The following is a 17,938-nucleotide window of genomic DNA, read 5'->3' on the forward strand; positions in this document are numbered from 1 at the left end:
CAAGTGCCTTGCTGTCAAAAACATCGAATATAGGTTCCTACGGTAAATAGGTAAATGTTTAAAAGACCTAATTCGCTTCAAAAAAATTGAAAATTCGTGAATTTGAATAAGACATTGCCTCAAGACTAACTGAGTTCTTGCACTTCCATTATATATTCTTTATTGTATTATTTAAATTATTAGTATTGTGTTATTCTGGATATAGTTGTGCTTTATTGCTGAGGTTGAATTTTATGATTTAGTATGTGAAAGCTCAACTTGAAAATGTGCTTATGCGCCTGTGTTGCCCTCACTTTTATTCTACAATCAGTGGTTAGGCTCAAGCTGTTTTTTGACGTTGTTTTAGTCATATTTATCGGGCTTTCCATTTTGTATTATATCTTGTATATGTGTGTTGTCAAAACCTAACACAGGCCGGACACAGCAAGATACAATGCAAAAGAGAAAGCCCGATTAAAATGACTAAAAAAAACAACAACAACCGGAGCTCGAAGAGTACTCCCTTCAGCATAATGAACAATCTACATAAAGCAATGTAAACAAGCACACCTGTAGGTACATCTTGTGATGAAGATGTTACTGCATTATGCATAACTCCAGTATCTCTACTATGAGTCTCCTGGCGTAGCTTATCTCCCTGCGTGCTCATGGTCTGTAGAGTAACAGAAAGGACCAGATTACTGGAGCCACCACGAGAACTCTTCGGTCACACAACTTGATATGTCTGGCTGAAGTCTCGTCAACAAAAAGAAATGATTATAAACAGGTAATCTACAGAACGTAATCTTTAGATGTTTGAGACTTAAAAAACTGCACTACAGTTATAACAAAAGACAAACATTTTGATATCAAAGTATAAACAATACCTTATACCAATATTAATCATGTGATGTCTGATGAGTAATACACGAGTTTCAAGAAATATCTAAAAGTAACATGTACTTATCTTATATTTGTCCGATGTTAAGAAATTGTGGTATGTCAAGCGACATAAATGTGCCTTCCATTGTCTAAATAATAAATCTGATAATGTCATAAGCAGTTTGTAAGTACATGAGGTATTGTTTGCTGTGTCTAGTTCGTTTGATCAGGCCCATTGAATGCAAATGCATGAAATATGTCTAAAGGCGTTAGAAGAAAAAGAAAATTACATTTCTTTGCGCAATTGAATCAACAGCAGCAATAATTCGTCATGAAATATTTATAGGAATATGAATCAATAACCCGACATTCGGTGATTAATTTGTACTCAAGCTACGTGTTGCGACTAGTTTCCAGACCTACTAATGAACAAACATGGTTCACGTAACCTTTCCCCCTATTGTAGGAGCCATCGTCAACGTTTAAAACGTTACATAACCCGCACAATAAGTTGCTCTCAGTTTTAGGGTTTGGCCGCTGACTCGGAAACAAAATTTAAACCTTGTCAAATGTCTCATTTTCATACCGATGAAATTAAAACAAGAGCTTAAAAAATCATATTGATGGCAACGATGCAAATCAACATAGAAATTTCTGAGGAAATCAACATAGTATCAAATACATAAGAAAGATTTAATCACATCGGTATCATAGAAATATACGATACAGAATTGTACTTTTAAAACTCGTATTAGTATCAATTTCTACCTCACACAGATCCAACAATCATCTGTTCCACCTGTCTCCGTTCCCGTCTGTTCCGTGGCATCATCATCGCTGCTGCAGTACGTGTTCACCAGGATTCTAGGCCATTTCGTGCAGTGGTTTTAAACGTTGACGAAATCTCTTAAAATAGGGGGGGGGGGGGAGGTTACTTGAACGATGTTTGTGCATTGTTCAAGAAGTCAAACCAAACCTGTTTAGAAATAGCCAACACTAGTATTAGATTAGAATATTATTTATGGCTGTCCATTGTCACTATGTGTATACCATGTACATGTACTTGCAATTAGCCCTCGGGCACGAACTTGCAAATAAACTTCCTATTATCAATTGTTCACAGACATACTTGTCTGAAAACTAGTCGCAACACGTAGCTTGATTACAAATTAATCACCGAATGTCGGGTTATGGATTTATCTTTCATGACGATTGATCAAGCTGCTGTTAATTCAATAGCACAAAGAAATGTAATTTTCTTTATTTTATAACGGCTGTAGACATATTTGATACATTTACATTCAATGGGTCTGATCAACAACTAGACGCAGCAAACAATACCCCACGTACTTACAGACTGCTTATGACATTATCAGATTGATTATTTTAAAAATGGAAGGCAGCTTGATGTCGCTTCGCATACTACAATTTCTAAACATCGGACAATAATAAGATAAGAATATACTATTGGGTATTTCTTAAACTCGTGAATTTATCATCAGAAACCACATGATTGATATCGGTATAAGGCCTACTCTACTTGTTTGTACTTTGATATCAAACTGTTTGACTTTTGTTATAACTGCTGTGCACGTTTTGAAGTCCCCAACATCTAAAGATTAAGTGCTGTAGATTACCTGTTTATATTCATTTCTTTTTGTTGACGAAATTTCAACCAGACATATCAAGTTGTGTGACCGAAGAGTTCTCGTGGTGGCTCCAGTAGTCTGATCCCTTCTGTTACTCTACAGACCATGAGCTCACAGGGAGATAAGCTACGCCAGGAGGCTCACAGTAGAGATACTGGAGTTATGCATAATGCAGTAACATCTTCATCACAAGATGTACCTACAGGTGTGTTTGTTTACATTGTTTTATGTAGATTTTTCACAATGCTAAAGGGAGTACTCTTCAAGCAGAGGTTAGGCTCCGGTTATTGTTTTTAACGTTTTTTAGTAATTTTCATCGGGCTTTTTATTTTGCATTGTATCTCACTGTGGCCTGAGTTAGTTTTTGACAATACACATATACAAAATATGATACAAAATAGAAAGTCCGATAAAAACGACTAAAAGAACGTTCAAAATACAGCCGGAGGCTAACCTCTGCTCGGAGAGTTAGGAGGGGGGGACTCAAGCGCATAAGTACATATTCAAGTTGATCTTTCACATACTAAATCACTAAATGCAAAATCAGCAATAAAACTGAACTACTAGTATATCCAGAAATATACAATACTGATATTAATGATACAATAAAGAATACATAATCAAAGCGCAAGAACTCCGTGAGTATGAGGCAATGCTTTTTTCCCAATTCAGGAGTTTTCAATTTGTTTTCACTAGTTCAGTTTTGGCAGAGAATTGTGTCTTTTAAACACTTGCCTATTTACCGAAAGAAACAGATCATTTTGAAACCTTGGATTCTAGGAGCCTTTTTCGAATTAAAAAAAAAACAATCCAAAGACATTTTCAAATCATAAAATCAGCTCATTATGGAGCGTGTGTCGGTTTGTTGTCCACTGCCTTTAAAGCACAAGCCATGCCCCATAATAGTAAGCGTAGTACCTTACCATAGAAACTCCACACTACTTCACCTTTACTTTGTGGATATAAATGCACAAGGGACTAAATGCTAAAACAGATCTGTTTTTCACAGGCGTTGACGACACTGTAAAATTCACGACTACCAATGAGAGTACCGATACTTCTGATTCCCAAGTCAAGCATCATATCGAAAGTGATAACACCATCATCTTAAGGCAAATCGGCGCCCCAAAGAACGATAGTGAACATCCAACTGACACGGAAGCGGGGAGCACATTTCCCGTAGCTGTAGGCACGAATATCATCTGCTTGGTTGACAACACGGAGTACACAACTGGTTCTGCACAACAACCTGGACACAGAAGTATGCTCTGTTGTTTGGATTCCTTTGGTATTGATGTAGAAATAGTGATGAGGAAAGTGCTTTTAGTAGTATTTTTTAGCGTAGTATTTTTCTTCCTCAGCTCACCGTAATACAACAAGTTCAGTTCAGGTCAGTTCATCCTCGGAGACGTGACACCATCGTCTCCACATGTTCCTGTCCAGCATGATCGAACGGAGCTGCTTTATCTCACATAATGTCAAAGAAGTCCTATAGTAATGTTCTTGCTAGGAAATAATATATTGAACAATGATATATAATTGTATTTATACATGTATAATGTTGTTTAATGAACAGGCATTTATATGTGTTAGTTAGATTATTACCTTCGCCAAGAAGGTTATGTTACGGGTAGCGTTTGTATGTATGTATGTATGTATGTATGTGTGTGGAACCAGCATAACTCAAGAACGCCGCAATGGATTGTATTGATATTTAGTATGTCGGTAGGTCTTGATTAGGCATGAAAACGATTAAATTTTGGGCCCCCTAGCTGCCTGTTACAGTACTGCAGCGGAACTTCCTGCTTTGATATTTCGAGTTCTGCACATGTTGCGGCTATGATTTTTGAGTGGTACACAGCTCTTGATGCCGAAAGTTAGTGATGTAGGCATGGGCCCCTAGCGGTTTGTTTTGGAACTGCAGGGCAGGTTTAATGTTATACTTGAAAAGGGAATAACTCAAGAGAGGGTTAACGGATTGTTATGATTTTTGGTATGTAGATAGCTTAAGTGATGCTTCATATAATGACATATTTATTATGCAAAATGGAATCTTATTTGCATAATTGATTAAGAAATTTTGTAAACACATTCAGTTCCATTATAAGGCCATTGCGACATGTGACAATTGTAACTGAGAAGGAGAAGAATATTAGTTGAAATATATATTATGCAAAATAAAGACCTAATTTGCGTAATTTATGTTTTTGATAATGTATGTGCGAGGGTTGGTCAATACGTTTTCGGCGCCTCACCCTGAAAAAAGTGCACTACTCAAATTTCAGTGTAAAGTTTTTAATGAATGTGTACCGAAATTCAAATAATTGTGATCATTACTTTGGGCGACACCCGGTAATGGTGAGTAAGAGAGGAGAAAAAACATGGGCAATTGAGCTGCGACATGAGGTGTGCGGGTCAACGTACTCTGCTGAAAGCCAGACACCCACTCTAAGACTTAGATCTTTTTGAAATGCAAATGTAATCCTTATAAACATGTTGACAACATGTCTTCAGAGAATGTGCGGCATGGGGAGCTCGCCTACACATGTCTGATCTTAGTTAGTCCGTTTTGTCTCGCCGATTACTTCTTGGTCTTACAAAAAGATGTTACCAGAAAGTAACAACTGCAATGATTTGAAATTTGGACGATATTTAATAAAGGCTTCATAGAACGACGTTGTGCCTCAAAATTTGAAAAGTGCTTATTATTTTTTGGTTTGTTTGTTCTGGGTGAGGTCGAGAACTTATTGATCATCCCTCTTATGCATATGTATTGCGTTGGCATAGTAACCACTTAACAGTTATAAGAAGGGGGTACCAGTACGGTGTACGGTACAAAACCGTTTTTTTTTTCTTTTTGGACCTTTCCAGGAAAACCGGACCTGAATAAAATCATTGGACCGGATGTTAGACCGTTTCGAAATTGACCAGATAATACCGATAGGTGTTCACGTGTTTTAGGGTTAACATGTCCAAGAAAATAACAAGAGCTAAGTAGTTGAGTTGATAGTCATTTTAACCAAGTTTCAACAGTCAAATTTGGCCCAAACCAGAGGCATCGAGTGTTGTTTACATGAAGATAGGATTGTAAAACGCCAATGGACGTCGGATGCTCCACCAAACAGAATCCTTTGTAGTGAAACAGACCATTGTTTTGAGTATGATACATTCACAGATAATTTGGTCCAGGTTCAGGTCCGGACCAGGACCTGATCCTCTGAACCTGGACCTGAAGTTTCTGTACCGGTACCCAGCCCTAGTTTTTAACCTTGATGTTGATCTCTGACTCTTTTACTTATTTTCTTGCAAAGACCTGCCGGCAATTCCAAGATGGCTGACCATAGAGGCTGATGACTGCGATAATGACCCAGACAGCCACGTGTACCATAATTCCGAATTAGATGACATCAACAGTCTACAGCAGGCTGCTAAAGACGTTAGGCAACGAGATGATACAGAAGAAGACAACGCCTCATCAAACAATGGACGGAAGGACGAGTCGGATTCGATAAACTACCAAAACTATGTGCCTGGTGCCCTTCGACAAGATAGCAACAAAGGTAGAGTTGAGTTTATTGTGATACCCTTTATCTCATTGAGCTAATCTTCCAAGGCTCATTAAAAAACACAGTATATACATTGTACAAGTTGATGGACAGACATCATGCACTCAAAACAGATACAAATACATATACCTAAAGTCAAGAAGTGGGGTCAGAGGGTTATATACAATAAAATCATGTTCCGTAGAAATTGTCTATCATCTTCTGTAACAATCTTGTATCAGAGACTATCTTGAAATCTCTGGGTAGCAGATTCCACAGTTTGACTGATCTGTAAGTAAATGTTCTACTCCCACTGTTGTTCCTTGCATTCGGTAACTTATTCGGTAACTTATAGTAACTTATATGCACTGCCTAGTAGAGTGACTATGGCATGCAGGTATATACATAATAACTGTTAAGTTTTTTTTTTCCTTCAATGAATAGATAAAGCAGCGCTGTGCGTCCATGCCTTAACTACGAGCTACATAACCTTAGAAAGTATCAAATTCAGATTGAACAGAGATGCTTCTATGCCACATACAGACTTCTAATCTATGTTTCCCCTCAAGAAGTCTCAGAATACCCCATTGCAACGTTAGATGATGTAAAAAGCCGGGAAGAGGGCAGGGAACCCAAATAATACCATTTACCGCTCATCTGTCGTTTTGGTTTAGGGCAATGCCTTGATTCAATATTAACTAAAGGAAGATATTAAAAGATTGTAAAGCATGTAGCGTTGGTATGGCGTAACTGGAGGGTAAAGGCATCATGATATAGTAAAACTCTTTTTTTTGTGTGTGGTATTTTACGACTGCAAAGCTAAAGGCAATGTAAAATTTTACGAATGCAAACGTAACTGAAACTTTTTTGTGTTGTATATAGCCGAATTCCTTGTACAATTCTTTATAATTTTTTCAGTGTTACATACTTAAACTGGTGCGTTGATAGATAAACTTTTAACGTCTCCGGAACCCATAAATCATTTATCATTTATATCATATGTAAGTCTTTGACTCGGGTACTCTATTTTTTCTACTTGTTCTACAGAACAGCAGACAGTGAGCACCATAGAGGCTGATGACAGCAATAACGACCCTGACAGCATTTATGTCAACAGAGATGAGAGTAACAGCCAACAGCAGGGTACCGAAGACAGTGGACAACGAGCTGATAAAGAGAAAGAAACTGCATCATTAAACAATGTACAGACGGACGACTCGGGCTTGCTTAAGAACCCAACCTACGTGTCTGGTGCAGTTCCACAAAATAACATCAAAGGTACATATCACATGTACTCTGTGTTTCTTTTAATGGGAAAAGGGGTATTGCGGCACTTAACACTGCTTTCCTCACTTTACTCAGGTAAAAATGAGTACCTAGCTTCGGCTAGGGCCGTCCCTCGGATAGGAGGTTAAATAGAGGTCCCGTTTTGGGAGAGCCACACCCCACACACGTTAAAGAACCCCCGCATGTGTGCAATGGTGCAGTGTGCGATCGTGCGAATTCCTTCCGTCTAGAATTGGTGATTCCCTTCAAATCACCAGGACTCCAGGAAGAATGGTGACATATCCGTCACTGCTGGAGATCTGTATAACCAAACCCATGCCCTAACCCTTACCCGTAGGCAAGAAGTGGAACATTACAGAAAGTCAGATCGACAATAGATACTCCTTAAACTCCACTGTTTCACTTTACGTTACCCTAGTCTGCCATAGTTTCCGCCCAATAAGCTGCTGTCAGTGTCAGGGCTTGGCCGCTGACCTGAACTGATACTCGGAAACAACCATTGTCAAAGGTCACATTTTCATACCGATAAATGCAAAAGGAATACAGCAATGTATATTGATATTGATTGAGAAAAAAGGAAGTCAACATAGAAGTTTCTAAGCAAATGAACCTAGTAATATAGAAGAAATATCTAATCAAGTCGGTATGATACCAAAATAAGATGCAGTAATGTACTTTAAAAACTCAACTCGTATTAGAATTAATTTTGACCTCACACAGATCCAACAATCATCTGTTCCACCTGTCTCCGTTCCCGTCTGTTCCGTGGCATCATCATCGCTGCTGCAGTGGCAGCCTTAGTTGCTGCAGGAATCACTGCGGGCGTTTATCTCACTCTCGCAACGGAGAACAATGCCAAGCTCAATACAGTTTGTTTGTTTTTTGTTCTGTTTTCTTTTCTTTGTAATGTACTAAGGGTATAGCTAGCCTTTTAAAAATGTACGAAATTTACAGTCGGATAAATGAGAAAATCTTTGGAGACCTTAAACCATCATGAAAAATTGCGGGCTTTTCCAAATTTGTTGCAGATGGCTTTCACATTACATAATAGATAACAATGTCATTCATATCTATATTTTAGCCATACCACGGGTATGGTGAAATATATTGTATTTGTAATGTTTCATCTTTTCTTCTTCTTCTGTGTCCTTTTAATTCTTGATATTGATAAATCTCCGTCGTTCCTGGACCGAATGACCTGAAATTTGGCAGAATGGTAGAAAAGGCTAATATAGATCTACTTGGATTCTTTTATTTGTTTTGTTTGCTTATCTGCCTTTAAAAGGATTTGTTGATTTTTCTTGGTCATTTTTAATCCAAAAACTGTATAATTTGGCCCCATGTACCCTTGTCTTACAACCAAATGAACTATACTTGGTACAGATGTGCCTCTATCATATGCCCATACAGATTCAATAAATTTGTTGGCATAAATCACAACAAAATGCTTAATTGTGCAATTTTTTTGGCAATCTTTTGTGCTTTCGTACAAAAGTACATTTTTTTCATCCTGTATCCAAATTTTAAAACCAAATGAATTGTATGTGAGTAGTATTCGGCTGGCAATCAGTCAGCCTGGTTTTATCTGGAGTCCATCGATGCACGGGGGAATTTTATAAAATTTAATTTTGGACTGGGTTGCCCATACAAAAGATAATATTTTAAGTGGGAGTATTTCTGGAATGGTCTATTTTTCCATTTTTACATGGGGTGTGCTAGAAGAGTCCATTCTTGCACGGAAAATGTTTTAGATTCATTTGTTGGCTAAAGTATGATTAGAAAAAAATCGTTTTTCAAGCAGAAGTGGTCCAATTTCGCACATTGGTGTTTTTGGAACAGTTTATTGTTGCATGGGGAGGAACATGGCTGAAATATGCTGTATTTGCTCTAACGCAAATGTTGGCCTTTCTGGTTTATTGACACAGAACCCACTAATCATTAAAGAAGTGGGACTTTTCATCAGCCACTTCCTCCAAAGAAGAAGTCAAACCACCCAGTAAAGAAAGTAGAAGCATGTACATAGATAGCTGACGTGTGTGTATTTAGAATAGACACTTGTTACTTTTCACTGTCTGTATCATTGCAATAAGCCTACGGGCATGGATTTGCAAATAAATAAATATTGATAATATCTTCTTTTACTCAGCTTCTAAGCAGCAAAACATTTACAGCTGCTGTACCTGAGTGGGTAGCCAGTTATAATCTCACGGCAACACCTGCAAATATGTCTGCCGAACTGCCGATTGTGACTAAGGTGAGTTCAACTAACTCTGATTCTTTCCAACCCATGTAAGGTCTTGAAGTAGTAAAGCCGCATCCTTCTTTGCGACTTGAAGATATTGGGTTTGCTTATTATGTATGATTTTTTGTATGGAAGTAAAAAGTATATATATTTATGTATGATTTCGTGTGTGTCACATAGTGATTCGTGCGTATCACATGATATTCGGACGAATCTCATAGGTTTCTGCAAATTCATATTCACCCCTGGCCTCTCAATTCAAATTTTTAACAGTGGCGTTCATTTTTCATAAAAACGGATGAAGATGAGCTGAATGGAGTGTTTAACTTTAGTTAGGTAATTTCGGCACGTTATTTTTGTGACCCCCCGTATGCAAGCAGGCCTGGTGCTCGTTCCATGAACTCATAAATCATAGAATACTAGTAGTCTACTCAGATGTACTAGAAATAAGGCTGGATGTTCTGTATACCAAAACTTACAAAGGACTGTTTGAATCGTTGTCACCGGCCCACGGCCATAACAAGCAGACGATATAGTGTGGAGCAGAAGCAGGGAAATCTGGGCCCTTTTTTGTGTGTCTTACTCATGCAAGCAGGTCCCCGTGCTCGTTTCATGAGTTTACAATCCTGATTTGTTTGATATCATAGGAAACTTTTTGAGGGAGAGAGGGAGAGAGAGAGGGAGAGTGTGTGTGTTTATTCATTTACTTTTTTATTTTTTTATTTACTAAGTTATTTATGTATTTATGTAGACATTTATGTTGATACTTCTTTCAATCACGTCAGGGTAGTTTTAACTCAAAAACTCAAATGTCTTGCATAATGTTATTTCAAGTCGTGTTTCATTCCTATTAACAAACATAAACATCGATATTACACATTGCTTACTTATTATCACAGTTTCCTACGACCATCGTGCAACTTGAGGCTTCTAAGCAAGACTCGTCTACGAACAATAAAGGTAAGGAAGACTGTTTTGATTGAGCGCTGTTTTTTTTTATATTTGACACTTTTGCACCGTATTGGCTTCGTATGCATAGAAGACACGTATATATTCTGCACGCTATTTTTATCTAGCAATGGACAGGGCTGTTCCTTATCCAGTTTAAATGTCCTTTTAGTGTTACTGTTACCAAAACAATAATCAGAACACTTTTTGGTCCATCGTATCGTCATCAAAGATTGTCTAAATCAACCAACGTTACATACAATGCCTAGTGAATTGTCAATCGAAAGGCTGGTAATTCACGTACTGTTTTTGGTCTACCAGTTTGTGTTATCGATATTAATTTTCAAACTGTTAGTCATGTTCATCGTACAGATATCTTGTCAATAAAAAAAACTCTTTGTTGAATCAATGGACGACAATATACCCCATCCGAATGTTTGTAGTTTTTCGGCCAGCCTAAACTTTAGATTTAATTTCACATACATAAAACTTTGAATTCTTATTGATTTTGCTCTATGCAATAATCCAAGGTGGCTGACCCCAGCTAATAACGTATTATGCTATGTATATGACGTCGTTTTATGACGTCACTTGAACATCATAGCTGTCATAGCTGTTGCTGTTGACAACAGAAGTCTGAGCAAACATCAACATTAAATAACATGTTTGTAAAATGTTGTCCCATTCATTGGGCTTCACAAAGATACCCTTTAAGACCGTTTTTAAGACATGAAATAACATAAATGACGTCATAATGAAGTCACAATTAATGTGAAAATTACTTACCGACCATCCTTTGAATTTTATTGTTATGCGATGGGCGTCATTATACTTTAATGCCACCCCCTCTCCATGGTATTGGGATATTAATGTAAGACCTGTCTAAATTCATGATGCAGAATATCAATAAAACACTACAAACTTTACAAAAGTGTGATATATTCAGACACATGTTGTTGCAGCTGCGATGAGCGACAGCTGCCGACCTGGATACAAGCTCCTTACCAGCACCTGCGTCAGGCTAAGTTCCCGGAAAATGACCTACTGGAACGCAAAGAGCGTCTGCAAGAAGGAGGGAGCTACACTCGCCATGCCTAAAACAGCAGAGTTGGACCTCGCGTTGAGAAGTCTTGTTCGCACGGAAGGCCAAAACCGCACACATTGGATCGGCCTGAAGAACAAGTGGCGCTTTCGTCTGCGTGAGAGGCGCTGGAAATGGGAAGATGGGTCTAGATTGAGCAACTACAAAGTAAGTTTATGGTGTCATGCCTTAAGTGCGTGTTTTGTAACTAAAAACCTAGACCAGATGCTTATGAAATTACAAATATGATTTTGAGGTCTTTCTTTCTTAATTGATATTAAGTTCGTTTTTGTTTTAACCCTATCTAGACCGGGCTTTTTTGGGATTCCTGGGACGGGGAGGGGGGTGGGGGTGCTCCTTCGACCCCCCCCCTTCGTAATTTCCAAACGGCTTGGGTTACGTTTTATATTTTCTATAATTTTGTATCGTTATGACGTAATATGACGTAATTATGACGTCATAATGTCATATTTTGGGCTAAAATCATCTAAATATGAAATTTCCGCTGTACTTACAGGTATTAAACAAAACGATGACTACAAAGGTTGTATCATTGGTGTAAAGTCTGCCAAGTGTTTTGTTGCCATTGACGACGACACTGACGCCTATATGACGTCAGAAAATGACGTCATTTGTCCGCCATCTCGGATCGACAAGCTTGAATTTTCTAAAATACGATTTTGTCCACATATAACCCCAAAACCCAATGGAAGTGGACTAAAAAGGTTCAACTGATTGTGTTTTGTAAAAAAAAAAGATTTTGACGGTATTTGAGTAAAAATAACATGTATTTATCGTTGAAAACGTCTATATCCGCCATCTTGGATTTTGACCCATGACGTCATCAAATTAGCATAAATTATTAACATTTGATTAGAAATAAACCTTAAAATTACACAGGATGTAAATGATATAGATAAATAAGTTTGGTTTTGCAATAATACCATGAAATCCCATAATTCAAACTGAAATTAGTAAATTTGGTAAAGTATGCCTGTCAGAAACCCGTTGCCATGGCAACAGGAAAAATAAAAAAAATAATTTTTTTTCCACAGAATTGTTGCGAACAATATTTTAGGAAAAGTCGCGAAGTTTTATAGTCCTAGCGTGCGTCCTTCGGCAGTTATACGACATCAAAGTTGGAGCAGGCACTTTTAGCAACCCCCCCGGTCTATATAGGGTTTAGTACATGAAATTGTTTCTATGTTGAAGTTTGTGTATATTTCAACTTACACTCATATCATAAGTTATTATTAATTTTACAATAGACCAATTCCTCTCTGGCCAATTTGTTTCGCTGCATAATTTATGGAATGTACTGCTTAGAAATATTCTAATATGGAGAAAATATTACAGTAAATGGACTATTTTGATACTAAACTGTTTCCTTAATGTTTTAACAGGGATGGAACCCAGGACAGCCAGATAACCGCGGGTTTCATCATTGGTGTGTGCACTACTGGTGTGGTCCTACTGGTTATCCCATGTGGAATGATCGTATGTGTGAAACAAAGCACGGGTTTATTTGTCAACGATCTTTTGCATAAACGAGACAAAAGAAGCCCGGTAAAACATACTGGCTCATATAGAAATTGCTGAACTTTCTTTCCAACACTGAAATCAATATAGGGACTTACCTTAAATTTTTCGGTCAAACTCCGTCGACCTTGTTTACAGAATGACCATCTCTATCTCCTGCAGTGACGTCAGGAACACGCCACTTTTGAAGGAGGGGGTCATAAGTATCAGAAAGTCTATGTCGCCCCCCGTCTCTTTTGAGTGTGGGCCTGTGGGCTCTGTGGGTTCCTGACTTCACTGCTGGAGATAGAGAGGGTCATTCTGTGTACAAGGTCAACGGAGTTTGACCGAAAATTTAGGGTCACACAGTCTTTTATGGATAAGGTATGTTTTGGATAGTCCAAGTTTACGTTGACGACTGAAATGTGGGAGGGAGTGTTCCAGGGACAGTTTTTTATGAGGCAAATCCGAAATGTGCATTAATGCATGGTTGTGCAATTTAGATTTTCAATTCGCTATGGAAGAGAGTTAGAAGTTGGCGGAGTTGACTGTTAAATAATGTTAGTTATAGTTCATAAGTGACATTGGCGTTATGAAAGAAAAATTACCAGTGACTGTGGAAACAATAAGTCGGAGAACATGGGTAGGATAGAAGATATTCAAGGAGTTGGGTAATATATATATTTAATAAGAGGGTGCAACTGATTGCAAGGCAATTTTGCATTCTTTTAAAGTGAACTTCATAATCAAATGCACTGAACCAACTAACATAGGAACATTGTTCTTTTATTACTGAGCGACCAAGTCCAAGCTAGACTGCTCTCTGATATAGCGAGAAGGCATCGCGATTGGAAATTATACATATTTCAAGAAGTCAATTGAAAACAACGTAAGCCTAAGAAATACTTCTTATACTCTCACACCAAATGGGATTCTGAACTTTATTCAAAAGACAAATTCAAGCTGAACAGGAGCTAAATACTGGGCAAACTATCATGGCAGAAATGTACAAATGGCAATGTAAGGATGTCTTAAATTCGTTTGTTTCTAAACCATTAGTAATATTGGTCTATAACTATAAAAAGGTACAGAGCGAGACAGTCTAGGATCTGAAAAATATCTACAATGAAATCCAAACGGAGGATGTTGTGAACTATTTGAATTGAAGTAGTCATCTTTCTAAGTGTTTTATCCTCAATTCGGCTTTCTTTGTTATTTGGACTTAGTTTCAAACGTTTTGTCGAAAACTATCAAGTAAAGTACAGAACATTTGAAAAAGTACTGCGTCAAGTAATATATTAATAAACTTTTCTTAGTATTGTACCTTTATTTCTGGAAGAGTAGACAAAAACTTGAGATTTTAAACTTTTAAAGTAGAAGATATACTAGACAGGGGATTCTAAGAATTTATTCCTCTGAATCTTACCCATGTTCGGGGCCATGTTTTTACACAGTGCTATCTGTTGTTTATTTCTGTAACTAAAGCAGGCGATGCTAATGGTTGCTGTTTTCGTAGTAATATGGTATGATTAATTACGCTGATATTTATAGGAAACTTTGTAATGATTTTTATGTCAAGTGCACTGGTACTTCAATTTAAGATGATACCAATATGTGCGGGACATTTCAGTCACATGATCTGAAAAACATGGCTGCAGACAACAAAACTACTTCCTCAGAGACTTTGAGGTAAAACATAATGTTGTATCCATTTTATTGTTTTACTTCCAGAAAAGGAGTCAAACCCCAAATGTTTAGATTGTAGCTCTTAGCTGTACATATCATCGCTAGAATAGCCTCTTGTTTCTACATATCACGATTGTTATCTAAAGTCTTTTTGATTATATTTCAGACCTACCATAGGTATGGTGAAATATATTGAATACGTAATTATATTTCAGCCATACCATAGGTATGGTAAAATATATTGTATTCGTAATGTTTCTTTCTCCTGTCAAATCTTCAAATCGAATCATCCCCGGATATTGAAAATCGGAATGCTCCTCTTCTTCTCCACACATTACATAGCTGCAATTGAAGATTGGAATACTTCTCTTCTTTTTCACACATAACACATCTGCTATTGAAGATCGGAATACTCCTCTTTTTCTCCAAGCATAACACAGCTGCTATTGAAGATCGGAATACTCCTCTTCTTCTCCACACATAACACAGCTGATATTGAAGATTAGAATGCTCCATTTCTTCTCCACACATAACACTGCTATTGAAGATCGAAATACTCCTCTTCTTCTTCGCACATAACACAGCTGCTATTTAAGATCGGAATACTCCTTTTCTTCTCCACACAAAACACAGCTGTTTTTAAAGATCGGAATACTCCCCTTCTTCTCCACACATAACACAGCTGCTATTGAAGATCTGAATACTCCCCTTCTTCTCCCCACATAACACATCTGCTTTTGAAGATCGGAATACTCCTCTTCTTCTCCACACATAACACAGCTGCTATTGAAGATCTGAATACTCCCCTTCTTCTGCACACATAACACAGCTGCTATTGAAGATCTGAATACTCCCTTTCTTCTCCACACATAACACAGCTGCTAATGAAGATCGGAATACTCCTCTTCTTTCCCACACATAACACAGATGCTATAGAAGATCGGAATACTCCTCTTCTTCTCCACACATAACTGCTGCTTTTAAAGATCGGAATAATCCTCTTCTTCTCCACACATAACACAGCTGCTATTGAAGATCGGAATACTCCTCTTCTTCTCCACACATAACAGAGCTAATATTGAAGATCGGAATACTCCTCTTCTTCTCCACACATAACACAGCTGCTATTGAAGATCGGAATACTCCACTTCTTCTCCACACGTAACACGGCTGTTACTGAAGATCGGAATACTCCTCTTCTTCTTCACACCTAACACAGCTGCTATTGAAGATCGGAATACTCCTCTTCTTCTCCGCACATAACAACAGTTCATATTTAAGATCGGAATACTTTTCTTCTCCACACATAACACATCTGCTTAATTGAAGATCGGAATACTCCTCTTCTTCTCCACACATAACACATCTGTTGAATTGAAGATCGGAATACTCCTCTTCTTCTCCACACATAACACATCTGTTGAATTGAAGATCGGAATACTCCTCTTCTTCTCCACACATAACACATCTGTTTAATTGAAGATCGGAATACTCCTTTTCTTCTCCACACATAACACAGCTGTTTTTAATGATCGGAATACTCCCCTTCTTCTCCACACATAACACAGCTGCTATTGAAGATCGGGATACTCCTCTTCTTCTCCACACATAACACAGCTGCTATTGAAGATCGGAATACTCCTCTTCTTCTTCACACCTAACACAGCTGCTATTGAAGATCGGAATACTCCTCTTCTTCTCCGCACATAACAGCTCATATTTAAGATCGGAATACTCTTCTTCTCCACACATAACACATCTGCTTAATTGAAGATCGGAATACTCATCTTCTTCTCCACACATAACACATCTGCTTAATTGAAGATCGGAATACTCCTTTTCTTCTCCACACATAACACAGCTGTTTTTAATGATCGGAATACTCCCCTTCTTCTCCACACATAACACAGCTGCTATTTAAGATCGAAATACTCCTCCTCTTCTTCACACATAACACAGCTGCTATTGAAGATCTGAATACTCCTCTTCTTCTCCACATATAACACAGCTGCTAATGAAGATCGGAATACTCCTCTTCTTTCCCACACATAACACAGCTACTATCGAAGATTCGAATACTCCTCTTCTTCTCCACACATAACCGCTGCTTTTAAAGATCGGAATAATCCTCTTCTTCTCCACACATAACACAGCTGCTATTGAAGATCGGAATACTCGTCTTCTTCTCCACACATAACACATCTGCTATTGAAGATCGGAATACTCCTCTTCTTCTTCACACCTAACACAGCTGCTATTGAAGATCGGAATACTCCTCTTCTTCTCCGCACATAACAGCTCATATTTAAGATCGGAATACTCTTCTTCTCCACACATAACACATCTGCTTAATTGAAGATCGGAATACTCCTCTTCTTCTCCGCACATAACACATCTGCTTAATTGAAGATCGGAATACTCCTTTTCTTCTCCACATAACACAGCTACTATCGAAGATTCGAATACTCCTCTTCTTCTCCATACATAACACAGCTGCTTTTGAAGATCGGAATACTCCTCTTCTTCTCCACACACAACACAGCTGCTATTCAAGATCGGAATACTCCTCTTTTTCTACACACATGACACATCTGCTATTGAAGATTTGAATACTCCTCTTTTTCTACAAACATAACACAGCTGCTATTCAAGATCGGAATACTCCTCTTCTTCTCCACACATAACACAGATCGGAATACTACGCCGGCGATTCGTTTGCTAACGTTATGCCTAGGTTACACATAGCATAATTAAGCTCCCGAACACCAGCCGACCCTTAGCCGACACAGGTCGGCTAGGGTCGGGAGCAGTCTGACCAAGCCTATCTTTTAGCGCCGAACATGTCCCAACCATCTCCCTTCAGGCACAACTTCATAGTATGAAGTCTTTTATCAATATCCTCCAAATTTCAAATCATTGGAGTCATTACTTTCCAGGCATTCGTTTTTCCTAAATTAGAAGTGGCGAGAAAAAAATTGGTGTGAATTGTGATCAGACATGTCTGGGTCTAGTTCCCCGTCCCATAAATTAACAAAAGACATTGTCAAAATGTTTGATAATGATTCGGACGGTAAGTCTAACTCATCAGGCAAGGCCCCATAGGTAATGTGAATAAATGAAC

The 17,938-nt window shown here is 38.0% G+C and overlaps 1 long non-coding RNA gene across 1 annotated transcript; it reads left to right on the forward strand.

Annotated features, from left to right (window-relative positions):
• Window positions 1-11,646: 11,646 nt before the first annotated feature.
• Window positions 11,647-16,955, forward strand: LOC118405918. The gene is made up of 2 exons (XR_004829959.1): window positions 11,647-11,781; window positions 13,017-16,955. It is a non-coding gene; the product is annotated as an uncharacterized LOC118405918 (long non-coding RNA).
• The last annotated feature ends 983 nt before the right edge of the window (window positions 16,956-17,938 follow it).

This window comes from Branchiostoma floridae, chromosome 18 (genome assembly GCF_000003815.2).
Source record: "Branchiostoma floridae strain S238N-H82 chromosome 18, Bfl_VNyyK, whole genome shotgun sequence".
Taxonomy (NCBI): Eukaryota; Metazoa; Chordata; class Leptocardii; order Amphioxiformes; family Branchiostomatidae; genus Branchiostoma; species Branchiostoma floridae.